Source organism: Protopterus annectens, chromosome 2.part0, assembly GCF_019279795.1.
Source record: "Protopterus annectens isolate FY-2018-M chromosome 2.part0, PAN1.0, whole genome shotgun sequence".
NCBI classification, from domain to species: domain Eukaryota; kingdom Metazoa; phylum Chordata; order Ceratodontiformes; family Protopteridae; genus Protopterus; species Protopterus annectens.
Genome location: NC_056728.1, coordinates 518,060,749 through 518,078,972, shown reverse-complemented (window position 1 = coordinate 518,078,972; position 18,224 = coordinate 518,060,749). Strand labels below are relative to the sequence as shown.

General features: G+C 38.6%; 1 protein-coding gene across 15 annotated transcripts in view; it reads left to right on the top strand.

The window, feature by feature from the left end:
- The window catches only part of ADGRL3 (adhesion G protein-coupled receptor L3), a 3,684,852-nt gene that overhangs the window by 1,781,052 nt on the left and 1,885,576 nt on the right, over nt 1-18,224 (top strand). The window lies entirely within an intron of this gene.

The window sequence follows — 18,224 nt, the reverse complement described above, 5'->3', positions numbered from 1 at the left end:
CTTAAAGCACTTCATCACATCTTTGATTCCATTGTACTGTCTCATTAATTCTCTATACAGAAAAAAACATGCCTTTCCCTCTACTGACACTGTGCAGATGGGACTGTTTTAAATGGACTATAACAGTTTAATCTTTCTCAGAGGCTGACTGTAGTGTTATAGTACATGACTAAAGCAGGTGACTTACTATAAAACAGTAATTAGCCCAAGGATGATGAAACCACCCAGTTCTTTGATTACTTGTTTTTGGGCAGGTTTTATAAAGAATTTAAGTTTCATAGTTTTATGAGTGATGGGCTCAATGTATATGACATAACACCTTTGTTTTTTGCTCCATCGTCTTATTCTGTAAACGCCTTTTGTTTTTCTCCTATCACCTTATTTCGTAATATGCCCTAACAGGCAGGAGACATATGGCTGAAAATCTACTTCTCTATATGACCTCCGGAATTCTAATCAGATTTCCTTTACATTTAGTTACTGTGGACATGAGGACAATGGCTACTACTTCAGTATGTGGAGTAAAATTTCATGACCTTAAGGAAGATATCACATTTGATTATTTCTGTAGGTGTTTTGTCCTGGTGCTTTCAAACTTTGTTTTTCCCTGTTAACTGTGAAGAAGTGATAAATAAAAGGCAGCCCCCAAAGTGACCTGTGGCCCACGGTCCATATTAGTCAACACAGCTTGCATACCTTTGATTATTTTCAGTGTTTTGTATATCACATTTAATCTGGCTTTATTGTACAGTCTTTATTCATCTTGATGGTGGTGCTGCGGTAGCGTTGTCTCCTCACAGTAAGACGCTGTCCGGTTCGATTCTCAGCTAGAGCTTCTTCTGCATGGAGACATGCGTGAATGGGCGTACCTTCGTTGAAGGTTGTGCGTCAGGCCTGGCAAGCCGGTACGTAAAAATCAACTGCCAATCATTAGCGGACGGGAGTTCCGCTGTGGCGACCCCTAACTGGGAAAAGCCGAAAGACACAAACAAACTGAAGTGACTGAGGGATAAGTGGTTGCCATCTTCGTTTCTTCCCTTCATCGTGCTTCAGGACGGAGTCTGTGTCCCTCTGCTAGTTTCTTCACACTATATAATGCTGGCATACCTTTCTCGTAGTATTTTTATTCCATAGGATATAGAAAGAATCCATTCTAAGAACGTTTGCCCAGTGAAAGAACTCCTCAAATAACCTTTTATCACAGCTTATTTTTCAAGGCCATCACTACAATTAATTAAGTATACTATATATAATGATCGGTTTCGCTCCAAGTCACCTCTCTTTGTGGTAAATCACACCATTGTTTGAAAACATGAACTATTCCATCAACAAAACAATATAAGAATGCGTTAGCCTGCATATCTGTCATCCGGCACAAGCATGTCTGTAACACAATATGTTCATCTGTTGATAAAATTAACACTGTAGATACAAACTGAAGTGGAAAACCCAGGAGTATCTCATTTACTTCATACATTGTACAAACTCATTAAGTAAAGCAGATTAAATGGCATTGGTCCCTTTCAGCCAGACACTGTGGAGTCTGTAGTCCACCACTGTGGAATTCTAATACCAGATGACAGAAAAGTGTTCATTAAATGCATATTGTAGAGGGATGGCTTTCAACATTTTCAGTATCAAAGGGATGTAATCTCTTAACTACACTCACAGTCAACTAGTACCTTTCTTTCATGGGCAGTAGTTATTCATTCCTGCACTTGCCTTACCAGTAAACCTGTTTCAGTAACCCAGTCTGCTTAAAGTGAATGTGTGCTCAGCAGTTAAACACGTCTCTTTTTTGCTCTTTTTTTCTTGTACTGACTAATGTGCTATTTAGCTTGCCAGGCTGATTGCTTTCTACTGTCTGGGTTTCTTCTCAGCACTGACTTTTCTTTATAGGGGTATGCCATGTAACTCTCTTCTTATGAAAGGGAACCTCCACCATGGGGTGATGTGGAGATGTGGGAAGCCATGGTCTGTGACATGGGGAATGAAATGGCAGATGCATTGACAGAGATGGTCTGCTGAAATCAGATAAGACAGATGTATTGAAAAACAAACATCCTGGTGCAGATTTAGACCTGCCTCTGTCCATTATTTTTCTCTGAGCACATACAGCAATAGCATCAAATATATGGCAGTTTTGATATCAAACGCTTGTTGTACCAGACAACTAACTGACAAGGGCAGGCAAAGAAGAAATCAGTCTAACCACGCAAACAGATCTAAATACTCAAGTTTCTGGAAACCAAATCAGGAGGAAAATGAAGCTTAAAAATATGATACGGTGCACAAAACAAGACTTGCAAGTGATACTCATTTTGTTTTCTGGGCTGTTAACCCCCCTTTCAAGAAGCTCATGTCAGAACATGTCATTTCAGTTACTAAAAAGATCTCTTCTAGTAAACAGCTTAAACCTGACAAAAACTTAAAATCTGCTGTCAGTAGCAGAGCCAGTTTCTGTAAAGTGAAGTCTGAATACAAATGGCATCTCCTAAAAAGAATTACAGATTTTATGTGCTTGAATGATTATACTGGTTTTCACATGGCTTTAGCAGAAGAAAATAATCCATTTATTTAAAGGGTATGATAAAGATAACCACACATTTCTGTGGACTAAAGGGGAACAGTTGTGCATAAACAGCTGTGGCATTTTCTTATTTAGTAAGTGAATATTGTAAAGACCCTTTACAAATTAATTTCATGCTGCAGTTTAATGGCAACCACATGCCAAAATCAAAAAAGGGATAAAGCTTGTTGTAATTAGTTAAAACAGATCACTCATTTCACTGTATATTCTATGCAGACACCATCAAATGGGTGCAATTTCTTTATGGAGTCCTTGTCACCTTCTGGATATGAACCCTGTACTGTCACTACTGTAATTTGATTCCCCACAAATTAGCACTTTATTCATTCTATAAAACACCAAGAAGCCATTTAACCTTCCTTTCTTTTTGCCTATTGTCCAAATGAAGTACCGAAGTCCCCTATTGTACTCATCTTTCCTCCCCTTCCATTTGTTTTGTAGGTGAGACAAAACCAAAGGGCTGCAGTTTTGTATGCTCTTAACTCTTTCTCCTTTTAGCCAGCCAGCATATCACAATGGCCACTATGCTGAGCCAGAATGAGTGCACACTTGCACATAAACGCGCAAAGGTCAGCTCTAGGTTAACATAATGTTTGTTAGGCCTATGCCTTGGAATCCTGGTCAGTGTGGTGTTGTACTGCCAGGTCTTCCCTAATTTCGTTCCAGTTATGAAACTTACACTTCTTCCTTGGCTTGGATAAGTAAACTGTAACCGTTTGCTTTTTTGTTGAATGTCCTTGATTTAACCACAGTTACCTGGTAGCTAAATCGTTGCACACAATTACTGTTATGTGCGTAGTTCATACGTTTTATGTAGCTAATGGAAGAGTAGATCTGCTGAATAATCTGTGAACATGTAACGTCATAGCACATCATTATCCTTGTGTGTTTCAAATGTCATTAGGAAGAACAGTTTAGTTCTGAGGCTTTTGTCAGGTGTGATAATTAGTGGGAGAAGCTATCCTATAGCAAAATTGCACACAAAGTGCTGCTCACAAACTCATTCATAGATTTGTGTTTGTGTTAATTGTGTCTGCCATCTTGTCCAAATGTGTGGATCATTGCAATGTTGTAGGGGCACTGCATGTAACTTGTGAACAAGCAAAGCCTGGAAACATACCTGTCAATTGTACAGATTATTGTAGAATGTCTAGATTTCTGTCTCATAAGTTTGGTGTCTCATAAAAATGTGTTTTTTCTGGCAAATCACTGAGGATTGAAGTCAGTAAAGAATGACAGACATCTGAGTTTCAGATTTCATACCCTTCAGAAAGTGCATGCTAACGCAAAATATGTTATTCTAAGTTTATAAAAGCAATATTTTAAAATTGTGCCTATTTTTGACCCTTTGCCCCCCCCCCCTATTATTTTTGGCTTTATCCAGAAGTCTTTTGCTAAGACGTTGGGAGCCATGGGGGCAGTACTACAAAATTATTATTACTACATATTTATTTATTTATTTATTTGTTGGTTGGATAAGTGGACTGGTCCAAGGACCATCTTCAGCCATGATCCAAGTGTTGCCTTAAAGTAAGTTGTCAAAATGACTGAAATACAATAAATGTCGACAGTATGATCATTCCAGCAGTCTGGATGGTGTGTGTGTGTGTTAACTGGTGATCATATGCAACAGGAAGCAATAAAAGGTTGACAGGTATGCGGAGTTTGATTATTCTGTTTCTTCCTTCCTTCCTGCCCTCCCCTTTGCGGTAAATTCAGTTTCGCTTTAACAGTTGATAGGATCTGCATAAATTCATGTGTGTACCTGGATAACCTTACAGCCATCAAGTTAAGTTGAAAGCTACCTGTAAAGCTTCCTGTTATGGTTAGCCTTGTCATTCTTGGTATATGTGATTTCCCTGTAGCTGTCTATATACCAGTCGGTGCTGTAACAATGATGGGTCCTGTAATTTAACACCAGTTCCATTCTTGAGGTTCTGTATGTTTGCTGGAGACAATTCGTTGGCCTGCCATCTAAAAAAAGTTGTCTCTAATAAGGGATTGAATAGTTCCTAACTAGAAAGAGTAAAGAATACATCAGCTTTGTGTGGTTCAGGACCATCTGTCATATTGATTCTACTCATGTGTCTCTCTGTGATAATACTGTCTGTAGTTGCCAACAGTCCTTGATAATGTGTTGCCTGTGGTTACCAATACTTTGCATTTGCCTGTCCCTCTTTGAAACAATGTCTGCCCCATGCATTCTTAAAGCCTGCAACTGTTTCTATACCCACTACTTCCCCGGGGAGGTATCATTTAAAAAAAAAAGGTAAAATTAATTACTACAGAAGATGAAATAAAAGACCAGCAAATAACTATGTTCATAAATTTGGTCCTGTTCAGTTTACAGTTTTACATTTGGGCATCAGCTGGTAGTATAAGATCTCCTTAAACGTATTAAGTACAAGTTTAGTTGTACTGATTAATGCATGTTTCCTTTCTACTTTTTGTATGAGTTGGATTGTCACTAAATTGGTGAGGTTATATTTACACCATACCAGTTTACTGTACTGACAGCACACACACAGAGCACCATGGTGTGGGAAGTTTGGTATAAAAATGAAACCTGGCTCAAATTAAAAATAGTCAGACTGAGATATCCCTCTTTACAGAAACAGATGCCAGCTTTCACTGGGCATGCAAAGAGCTCTTTTTATCTCATACACTGTCACTTTAAGACAGATGATTCTGTTTGGTAGTGTTATATCGATTTTTGTGTGTAAAGGAGTATATTATACCTTTTAACCTTTTTTTATATTCAAATGATAAAACATCTATTTCCTGATTATACTTTCTAGTTAATCCCAGGCTACAGCATTCATTATTATTTTTATGCGTTTACTTTTGTGACATATTCTCTGGAGGGACTGTAGCGTTTATTATTTATTGTCTTAGTTGTAAAAAACATTTTTCCCAGAATTCAGAAACAGAAAATCTGGGATTAAAAATAAATAAATAACTGTAAATGTTGTGAAGTTCAGTTATGATTTTCATTAAAAATAGTAAGAGTGAACCCAGTAATTCTAAGTTTCTTAGTTGAGAAAAACATGCATAATGCTTTACGGTACATTTGTTAACATCAACATTTGCAAGATGATAGTGAACCATAAATGATCCATTTGTTGTTATTGTTATTATTATTATTTTGGTTATTATTAGTATTACTTGTTCTTCTAGTAGTCAGATTTGCAGCATTGCGCTTCACCTGAAGTAACCTCTTCTCACCAGTTGTTTGGGATCCGAGGAAGTGAATAATCTTGTGTAATGCTTTTCTAAATTAATATCCTGTTACATTTGCAAAACATGGAGTAGGAGACAAGCTGGGCAGATTAAATATTTGCAAAAGATAGATTTCCAATTGAAGGGCAGTTTCTGTAAGCATTTCATTTGCTGGAGTTTCACTCAGACATCGTTGCAGTGCTTTATGCTGTGCGATTGCCTGAGTTTTAGACAGAAATGCTAATTTCTTCAAGTTATATAGAAAACACTGCTGGACCAGTGGGTGTACAGTAATCAGATGTAAGGAAAAGAACATGTATTGTGATTTGGTTTCCTTTGCAATGAATGAGTGAAGCTTGGATGTAAGTTATTAATACTTATGAACCTCAGTGTTTCTGAGAAAATTTCTTTTAATAATTCATTCAATTATTAATCATAATTAATTAGTACATGGAAATGGTTACTGAAAGCAGAAGTGACATTTGCAGACCTCCTCTTGCAGAACACAAGGCATTCTAGCTAGTGTCTCATGTCAGAAGGCCTTGTCTGGAACCAGTGTTATAGTTAAATGCAAGGGAAGGTAAGTAGTGAAGACTGCATTTGCTGAAAGAATGTATTGACGAAAGCATTATGCAATATTAGAGCAGCAGTAAGAAGAAACTTGATGCACCTTTGAGAAATTAAAATTTGGACTAACAGTACGATTTATTGTTTAACAAGAGTAGGACAAGCACATGTGTATGACAGTGCCAAATATGGACTTACACTGGAAGTAAATAGCAGTATTAGTGGCTATGGAAATGTGAGTAAAGTGAAGAAATATGAGGCAATTAAGAAAGAGAAAGCCAGAAGTTCTGCACTCCATTCCAAGTGCTTAGTTGTATGAGTTTTTTTTTTTTTGAGGGGGTGTAAAACTAAGCATTTGGTTGTGTGTGCAAATATATTGCACACATGAAGTTGTAAAGGAGCATTTACAGTGGTAAATTGGTTTCAGTAGTGGAGACTGCATCATCAGGTGAAATGTTTGGTTATAACTAAGGTGGATTTTAATAAGATTTATATGCTTGGTCTTGAAGTTAATTTGGCACAGCACATGAAAAAAAAATTATATTTTGAAAAATGACAACTGCCACTCATAGGATTCTTAATGTGAAGAAATTACTGTATTGTCAGTTTGTGGTAAACATAGTCACAAAGTGTAAGAGTCTGCCTTCCCTAGAAAAAATGCTTGCTTGTAACTGCATTACTTTTATCTGTAATCTTCAACCATTGTTTCATGATAAGGCATCCATAATTGAACATTGATAATATTTAAATCTGCCAATGGAGGTAGCTGAACACCTGGAATAAGGTCTGGAAACATAAGTGTGCATTTATTAACCTGGGTAATGAACCCAGGCCCTGAAGCACTACTGGTTGTAACTGGGACTGAGCTGATAAAGGCCATTTGTCCCATTGTAATTGGACAATGTGGTATTCTTTACCCCACTGCACTAATGTATCATACACCGGGGACAGTGCAGCTGGAAGCAGTGACAAAATTCTGCTATCCCTGAAAGTGGATTAAGATAGACAAAACATGGTTATTTTTTGTTTTCACTTGAAAACCAAGTACAAATTTACATGTAAAGCAAAGGAGCTGGGAATACAGCTGTGGTGAGGAAAGACCCACTAAACGGGAAGGATTCTGAAAAACTTATGCAAATTAGTAGCAAGGAAACACAACCAATCTGGGAGTTTCAATTACAGCCAATTACGAGGCTAATTCTGAAAATGTATACAAATTAATAGCAAGGAACCACAGCCAATCAAGAACCTTCAGTTACAGCCAATTAAAAGGCTAATATGAAAACCAATCACAACTATGGCTCCTCCCATGCTCCTTTGTTGAAATTAGGATAAAAGAACAATACCTTAGCCAGTATTACTATAAGTTTTTTTTTACTTTGATGTCTATAAGGCAAAAGCGCTAATCCAAATAAAGCTTCTTTAAATAAATACTGACTGAAGGTGACTTATTCTGAATATTTGAAGGGATTTAATACGAAAACTTTGGAACTTTCAAGCTAAAGTTTACTGTCCTTTCTGAACCACAACCTGTTTTCAGGCTACTTCCTTTAGCATTTGTTCTGTTCATCTTGGCTTAGGCCTATTGGCTCCCCAGGTTGTTTTGGCTTGGATTGGAGTGCTTCCACCACTTGGGACCTTTACTTTGAATGAAAGTCTCATTAGTTGATGGGAATACAGAAGTAGACACATGTTAAAGTTCTCCTGGCCATTATTAATTGTACATTAACTGTTGGCATAGTATCAGAAGTAAAATAAACAAAGGATACCACCCACAATATGATGTTGTAATGAGGGTTGGAACCACTTAGGGTCTCATTGCTCAAAGAAACAGATGAACAGCAGCTAGCCAGTTGATTGGGGATCCCCAAATATAGAAGGTCAGTGGAAATAAAAAAAAAAAACAATAAAATTGATTTTAAAAAGGCAATAAATTGCTTCATAAAGCAGTACCAAAAGCCCATTTTATAAAGTACTAGTTTGTCCTTTGTGTGAGATATAGCATTCATGAAATGACAAAAGAAATCGCTACACAGTATGACTGCTTTGAAAGTTAACAGGGTTGGGTTTTGGAAGAGTAATATAATTATGATTCCTTTCATTATTTTTAATGCAGTATTCCAGTGTAGTGTTTTTAATGATACTTTGCCTGCAGAATGCAAAAGGTGGTTATGCAAAATGAGAACAACATACTCTTTTGGATACAAGCAGCAACTTGGCTTTGATCTGAAATGTTTTTAGCAATCTCTTTCATGAAAATATCTGATAAAATTGTTGTATTGTATATATGGAGAGAAACAATGTGATGAAATGGAAGCAGAGTGACTGTATTTGCTTAGTTGTACAGGGGACCATAACTTCTGCAGCTTTAAACACTTTTGTCCTTTAACATATTAGCTTACATCACTATTGCTTTGAGAAGATTGTCTGAAAAAAAATCTTCACATCTGACACAGAGTTTGCTTACTCAGGATAAGTGTCAAATGTATTTGGGGCAGAAAAAAGAATAATTGTTTTGGTATTCTCCTGAGCATCTGTTATATTCATGAAGAGCTCTGAAAATGATACTAGGAGAAAACCATGTTTGGCAGAGTTGCAAGGCAACATTCACCTAATATAATGTAGTACCTTAACTCTGGCATTTTCAAGTCTTACTCAAAAACAGTGGTCAGTATAGGTTCTATTCATTTTTTGGGGATGGTTTGGTCACAGCAGTTGTCTGGCATAGTACTTCAAGTGCCTCCCTGTGCAGTCATGCCTTGACTGTGGCCTGAATCTCTAGCACTCACATGCATTGGCACATGCAAAAGTAAGCATACAGGTTCACTTGCACACAGTGATCTGGGGAATCAATGGAGGTCGCATAGTATGAGAAACAATGCATACCCAGGAGAGTCAGCCAGCATTAAGAAAGAATTCCGTCAACAAAGACTAGCAGGAAAACAAGAGCTGAGAACCATAAAGCAGGTAACAAAATCGTACAGGAAGACAGACATAAAGTGAATACTTGGTTAGCAAAGGAAGGGATTTACACATGACTGCATTGCCCAATACCTGTACACTACTGCCAGATACTATTAAATCTATTAAATGTAGACACCAGTGAGACAGCACCAACTCTGCAGGCATATAAAAATAAAAAAAATAAAAAGACCTGCGGGATTGTACATTTCTCAGTGTTTTGGTGGGTAACCATTTGAAGTGTCAGGACCCACTACAGCGAGTCCTGAAACACAGCGACTGAATGGCTGAAAAAACTGACATATATGTACTAAGTCCAAGATGGCCATTTCCCAGAATATTCCCTTTTCTCTGAGGAATGGTGATCTCGGAGTTTGTATATATAAGTTTGGGGGGTGTGGGAGGCTTGTCTCCCACATTAGATGGTGTGGGAAGCTTGCCACTCTGCAAAAATTTTAAAGGAGGAGAGCAATGCTCAAGATTCATTCTTCTCCTGGATTTTCAATATTTGTTTCAGTTTGTCAGCATGTGGTATTTCAAGTACAGACATTTCAGCAGGGATCTGTTTTTGTGTTACCAACCTACACTAAAATTAGGTACGTGGCTAGCAGTGGATCCACTATGGTGGCAGAGGCTAACAGGTGGCTGAGCAGAATGGGACTGACAGTTTACTAGTCAGTTGATGATGAAAAATGGGTTCTGTTTAGTCAAAGTCTGGGATCAAACACTCCAGATGTGCAGTATGTCTAGTTTTTGTCAGACAGAATCATTTGCAGAATGTGAGTCTAATTTTATTGCCAGTGTGCTGTAATCTGTCATTGTGTTGCAATTCAGCAGAGTAATCACTGAATGCTGCCAAATGGTGAGAAGATATATTAAATGAATATACACAGTAAATGTGTTTAATTGTAATTTTCATTTCTCAGTTTGCATTTGTAGTTTACATTTATTATGTCAGAAAATACTGAAGTAAAGTACACATCAAATTTGAAGTTTTTGTAATAATTTGTAAACGTATTTAAAAGTTAAGATAAAGTGGCATTAAGAACATCTAGTATTTATTAATTTATAGGCGCAGTAGATTATAACCATTTTGTGATCTCTACGTTATGCCAGAAGCTTGTTAATAAAAAGCTGTTGATGCCATATTGCAGACATTTGACACAGAGTATGTTTAGTCAAGAATTTTGTTAATGGTTGATAAGTTCCAGTTCCTGCTGCCAGAACTCATTGCTGTTTGCATTCTTCTGCAGAATTAAGATATGGTTTATCAGAATTCGTTTAATCAGACACAAAGTAGACCATTTCCAGTCTGGAGTGTTGTAATTAAGGTTTCATTGCTTTTTTGTTTTTTTGCTGTACATTTTTTTTTCTAACAGCATCTCCTTATCTTGTAGAAGCATACCTGTAACAAGGATTCGCCTTGATGATTGGCACATGTTCTGTTCAGAATATGGCTGTACCCAGAGGGGGTCTTCATCATGTTTTTCCCCCATGTAGCAGGAATTGCTAGCAGTGCTTTCCCTTCTTAGGAGAGCTCTGTGACTAGACTCCAGGGATCCAACATTGAGAGTCTACTATTCAGTGGATTTTAGCCATTATTACAGTGTTATAATAATCTGTATGCTGATGTCTGGTTTTGGATTTGCTTTTTTCACCTGGAATGCATCTAGGATTTTTATGTAAAAAAAATACAGTGATATTAAAAAAAAGACACTGCAGCAAATGAATGTAAATTTTATTAGAAAGCATACTGCATTATTAAATGTGGTGTAAGCAGCAGGAAAAATACCATAATATCTGTGGAATTGTAACAGTCCAGGTTGAACTGCATGATGGATGAAAGGCAGAAACCAAGGACAAAGTAGAAAGAAGCACAGATATGTATCTGGGGAGTCTGTTCCCCATGATGGAGATGGAGGGGTGCTGGTGTTCTACTAATGGATACTAGAAATACCACATCCTGTTGTGCCTTTGTAGGGACCATACATGCCATTGTGTGAACGTGATGCAGCTGTCACAGCCAGCCATGTGATGGGGCATATCTTTGCTGAGCTGTGCAGCGACTTTTGTTCTACAACACACCTCACATTCATACATTGCATGTTATCTACTTGTCTGCTTGTAGGACTGTTACTGCAGGCTGACAGGTATTTGCCTTCTGCTGCTTTTAATGTTATTCATAGTTGAACATCCAAACTCCTTGCACCGTTATTAGTGTGTTGTCATGTTGCATCCAGATCTTTGGACCCAAGGATTTGGTGCGTCTTGTGCCTGATGTAGCTGTATTTGACAAGGTGAACCAAATACAGGAGATGTCAGAAACTGAAGTACAGCTTTTGTTACTGTATAGTTCAACTCTCTGACATTTCCGTCAGACTCATTGTATCTTACTTTGACTATAATTAAATCAAGCTTATTACACTGGGTACCTCACACACACACACACACACACACACACACACACACACACACACACACACACACACACACACACATACACACTTGGAAACACAAACACTCAGATTCTACTTATTCTACTTGTGTATGTAAGGTATCAATTCTTTTGTCTCGATCATAATTGATTCGAGTAAGTGGGTTTTCACATTTTTGAAGCAGACACACACACACACACACACACACACACACACACACACACACACACATTTGGAAACACAAACACTCAGATTCTACTTATTCCAAACACAGTTTTTTTCAGATTTTTGTACAATTTGGAAAGTTTTGTAGTATGATTGGTAGTTTGAATTCATTTTTATTTATTTATCTTCAAACGTAACCAAATTGAATGAAATGCAGTCCACTCCACATCTCTTTTTGCTGGCCTATGTGATACAAACATGTATCTTGCTTTCTATATAAAGCCTAAAGAAGAGAAATATGAATTTGTCAGGAAACAGTAATAATATAAATTTGGTAACTGTTGGAAAGTAAAGGTTTCAGCTTGCAAAAACTGCTGCGTAAAAGGATGTGAAGCTTTAACTGCATGTTGAAAGTAACTTATCTTAACTAAGTTTCAAGCCCTCATGTGTGTAATTGGAACCATTGTAAACATACAGGCACCCCTCCCCAGGATATTCGGTATTTCTGACATTATTTTTTCTGCATGAAGATGTACAGGTGTTCAAACCAGTGGCTTGGCTGTGCATGGAGACATGTACAGGTGTACAAACCAGTGGCTATGCTTTTGCAGTTAATATGCTGATGCCATCTGGACCTACTGTTTAGCTGCATTCATTACATATAATTCAATCAGAATGAAACTACTTATCATGCTGGCATTGCTCCAAAGAAATAGCTTATCTGAAGGTATTTTATGTTCAAGTTGAAGTACAATGTAACAGACAGCACCTATTAAAAGATTGCAGTGAATCTTTTACACTGAATTTCATGCCCAGTTATGATCTAGATGCTGCAGTACCATTTTCTTCTGTAAAAGAAGCTTGACTGTGCTTTTTATGTATGTGTGTGTTAGTTTCAGTCCACTGATCAGTTTTTGTTTATGGCAGCACCTGCAAAATAATGTGAAAGGCTTCAGCTTTTGATTTGCATACATAAACAATGCATTGTGGGTGAGCAGAAACAGGGCACTTTTAGAAGATTTGTGTTGTACCATCACACATATTGTTTTAAAATGAACTGTTTCTTTCTGCATCACTGGGGTACACAATGACTTTAGGTCACCTTCTCTGATATTTCTGTGACACGGCCATCCCATGTAAAAAAGGAAAAGGGGCTTAATAACATTGATGACCTTGTTAACAACAATCGTATCCAGCAAAAAAAAAAAAAACTTTGCTGCAGTTGACATAGAAATATCATTGTCTAAAAAATATTTTACGTGAAGAGGTCCTTAAGGTTTAGTCCTTTGTGGTGTTGCAACAAAAAAATGCAGCTCCAATAAAAAAATAAAGTTACAATGCAGCAAAATGGTCAAGTCTGCTCATGAGTTCATATAGAGCATTTTGGACTTAACTTCAGGATAATGTTAGAGCATGCTGCAAAAAAAAATCTGAATCAATCAATTAAATGAATAAAATAAAGAAAAAAAGATGTGCAACTGATTGGCCCAAGGACTGGTTCAGGCATATTTTCCAGCAGCCATTTTGGCTCCCTCAGATGCAACATGGACAGTCTGAACTGCCACTGTCTGTAGGTGGTCCTTCATCTTTTTCCTGTACTTGCAGCACAGAAGTTGGACAATGCTGCCATAATTTTAATTTTTCAGGGTTTTGATTGATTCATGATTGTTTTCTGTCTCCACACTATTTTGCACCAGTTTTCTGCTGTTTTACAAAAACACATATTAAGGCTCACAGTTAATTACTTACTTGTTTAATAACTATTAGAATATGGCCAGGCTAGTAAAGCATACCTTGGACAAGTTAATACTCCTGCCTAGGTGTACCAATTTTTCATTCTCTTATGCAGTCTTACAGTCACTTACTTGGAAATGCTGCTAGGTAAGAAAAACTACCAATTAGGTGTAGTGTGTAAACCAACACAGTTCATCATAGCTGTCCTTACAGAGATGTAGTTACATACTAGACCAAATGTATTAACCTTCTCCATACCTAAAGCCTTAAATGTAAGCTTACCTTAGGCATTCCACATATTGTAACAGTCCATCCAAACACTTCTTAAAATGTTTTGTTTGCCTTCCTGTACACTTAGCTGCATATGATGAATTATTTGAATGCACTTTGTATCCTATCTCAAATAATACATTTTAGCTGTTTGAAAAAAAATGGTTCATTTACTTTCTTAAGTCATGACCAGAATAAATCTTCACAATCCTGGTGACATCTAGGTAAGGTTAGAATCAAGGATTGTCCATCAGCTTTAATGGTTACGTCCTGTACATGTTGGAGGTGCAGTCATTAAAATCTACAAACACATCCCCTCCATAATCCTGTGGTGATGTCACTGACGGATACAGTACATTAATGTAGTCATATTGTTGCGCCTAAAAAGGGACTTTCGGACTACAGTACATAACTAGTTAAATGTGTAACTAACTATATAAATAAACAAATAAATAAATAAACAATTTTACCAATCCTTTTAGTAAGATATGTACCACATAAATTAGAAATACTGGGGGGAGGGGGGGGGGTAGAGAAGATGCATCATAAATTCTTGTCCCAGAAATTGTAGTTTATTGACCATTTGGACAGTTTGTCCGTCTCTTTCAACTTTCTGGTTTAAAAGACCACATCTGCGCTTGTTTCCCATCTTTCCTGTAACTAACCTACTGGTAGCACTAGAAAGCCTTAAACTGATAAAAGCCTTTTGGCTTATAAGAGAGACTTTGGAGGGATTAAGTATCAGTTTTCTTTACTTTCTTGCTGTACTTAACTGTTTTCCGCCTAAACGCCGATTTTCCAGTGTTTAGTGTGATTCAAAAGTTTTTTTTTTTCACATATTGTACTTATTTGACTGCCTGCACTTTTAAAAAATCATTTTTTTGTTTAAATAATTTGTTTAGCTGTTGTAGGCTACACACTAAAGTGTGATAGCCTTTTTTGATCATTTGTAGTCATTTAAAGCTCTTTTAAGTGTATTTTTACTGTTTTTGCCTTATCTTTTCAAAAAAAAAAATTCCTTGTTTCCCACCTTTTTAAGCTAGTATAGTCCAGTTTTCAGGCTAGTGCTGAATTCAGAGCTGTGTTACATGTTTCTGAGTTGCCAATACCTTACTTGGATAGAAGGAAGTTTCTCTGTTCACCTGTGAGAGAGGGGAGCTTTGAGCAGCCTATCTGTCCGTGGAGGAGTGGTCCAGTCCATAAGTTAGTAGTGTATTGGCCATTGTGGGCTAATTTCTATCGCTTTCATTTTCCTGCTATAAAAACTGCGTTTGCATGGTTTTGTGCACCAGGCAGTGCCAGTTAGCTACGGTTAAATTATTCCCGGCTCCACTAAGTCTCCTCTTCAGTTTTTAGTCTAACTCTCAACCTAAGCACTCAAAAAGCATCCTACAGCCCAGCACTTGCTCAGACCTAATAGCAAGCACTAATATACCCTGACACTTGATTGCCCAGCAGGGCAAGGCTCTTTATTCATCCGTCACCAACCAAGCAACTAAGCAGCTCACCCTACTACTAAGGCATGACCAAAGGGCAATTTCAGGTGTACTCTCCAGTCCAGCTGGTGAATCTAGGTATCCTGAGGCAATGTTACAACTGCCTCATGTACACAGACAACCCACTCCACCTACAACAAAAAACTAACATATGCGAGAGATGCAATTATACAGCCAAACTGGAGGCTAAGCTGTCTCCACCCAAGACTGGAACAGACAGTCAAGAGGAGAAGGTTAACACTTGCACCACACCTCCAGTCACACATAGACCTACTAAACCAGCACTGGCAAAAAATACACATAAATACACAAAATCATACTCGGAGGCTCTAAATAAAAACCTGCAAAAGCATCAGAGACCTCCAAAGCAGACAGCAAAACAACCTGCACCTCCTGTCACAAACCAGACAACACATAAAACACAAAATCAGTGTACCGCACAATCACAGCCCTTAAGGCGAAATAACATACCTAACACACTAGTAATAGGTGACTCTATAGTCAGGCACACTGACGTCCCACTCACTAGGCTGGACAAGCAGAAGGTTACTGTTAGCTGCCTGTTGGGAGCCAGAATCCGCCACATAATACAAGCACTCAGGTCACTCCTGAAGAAGTACAAATATGACTCTGTCATTATTCATGTTGGTGTAAATGACCTTAGACGTACTTCCCTGGACTACATGAAAAGAGACATGGAAGAGCTCTCTGATCATGTAGCCCAGGCTGGTATGACCCTGACCCTGAGTAGCATCCTGCCCTCACCAAGAATGATACCTCAGTATAAAGAAAAAATTATCAATTTCAACAATTGGCTAAGCTTCTGGTGTCATTCAAAGAGGATCCAGTGTCTGTCAGCCTGGGATGACATGCTCAATAAGCCACATTGCTTCGCAAGCGACGGCTTGCACCTGTCACCCCTAGGCTTTCGAATACTGGCCAAGGCTCTTGCTGCTCCCATAATGCCTTTTTTAGGCAAGGCCCAAAAGTCAAATCCACCTCCGTAAACAACACAATTAAAAAAAAACTGAGGGTTATGCTACTCAATGCCAGGAGTTTAAATCTCAAAATGCATGCACTCGAAGCACTCATCAGTATGGAGAACGTCGACATCTGTGCAGTAACTGAAACCTGGTTCAAGGCTCCAGAGAGACCTCAGCACTACCAGGCTACAACTTGTACCACACATTTTGGCCACAGAACACGGACCGAAACACAAAAGGAGGGGGTGTATCTATATTCATCAAGGATACCTACACCTCCAGGTTAGTGGTGCAGCATGATACCTCTGAGATCATCCATGTGCAACTAACATAGGGTAAATCTGCAATACAAATTGTGGCCTGCTACAAATCACCCTCCATGACCCAGGGCCACCACTCCACCTTTCTGGAGACACTGGAAAACATGAAGGTCCTACCGAACACCCTGATATTGGGCAATTTCAATTACCCTATCATTAACTGGGAAAACTATTCTAGTACAAACTCCCAGGTCCAGCGCTTCCTGGAATTCATCAACTCAAATGCCCTGGATCAGCTGGTAAACTCCCCTACCAGAGGTGAAAACATATTGGACCTGGTCATGACAAACATGGGCGACAGATGTTCCACACCGGAGGTCAACCTGTCACTGGTTAGATCAGACCATAAACTAATCACTCTGGATGTCCACACCCCACCATCACCCCCAACTAAAGAAACCACAGTAAAAACCTTTCTAAATCAAACTTCACATTACTTAAGACAGAGGCGGTAAGCTTCACAGCACCCACGCTAAAGAATAACACTGCCCAAGATGCAGAAACCTTTACAAATGCACTCTTAAGAGCACCTACAAGGATGCATGGATCGTGCCATCCCTAGCAAAACCAAGACCCACTCCTCTAAGAGAAGGAAACCAGTCTGGTGGACCCTCCCATAAACAGGCTATGCAATAGAAGGAGGAAATTAGTTCAGAAAAAAGCAAATCCCAAGAAGGAAAGACGTCCCTGATCAGTATCAGTAAGAAACTAAGGTCCCTCATAAAATCATCCAAGGCTAACTTCGAAAGAAAAATAATCAAGGATTCAAAAGATAACCACAAAGCCTTCTTTAGCTATGTTAAGCATCTAAGTGGCAACTCACAGATATGCACTGAACTAGTGCAAAATAGCACAAAATATACTGAACCTACTGATATTGCCAACATCCTGGCAGATAGATTCGGTGCAAACTTCACCTTCCTCTCATCTTTCACAGGTGAAAATAGCCCTTTCAAAAGCCAAAAACACAGCGTCAGTGGGGCCAGATGGTGTCCCAGGCTGAATCTTGCATGAACTACAGAACAAACTAACCCCCCACCTAAACACGCTGTTCAGCCTCAGCCTCTCCACAGGCTACGTGCCCATAGAATGGTGCACAGCAATGGTTATTCCGCTCCACAAAGGAGGGGCCACAACTGACCCTGGTAACTATCGCCCCATAAGCCTGACTAGCCTGGTCTGCAAGGCTATGGAGTGCATCATCATGGAACTCATTAACAAAGACGTTGGGAACCTCCAAACACTTGACCCGACCCAGTTCGGCTTTAAGGACAGATCATGCCTACTAAACCTGGTTGACTTCTTCAAGACAGTCACCAAGGCCATAGACGAGGGAAAGGTTGTTCACACAGCCTACCTTGACCTCTCCAAGTCTTTCGACACCATTCCCCACTCGAGTATTACAGAAAAACTCACCAGCCTGAACATAAACCCCTACGTCACGAGATGGGTTGCCAACTTGCTTACAGGCAGAACTCACACGG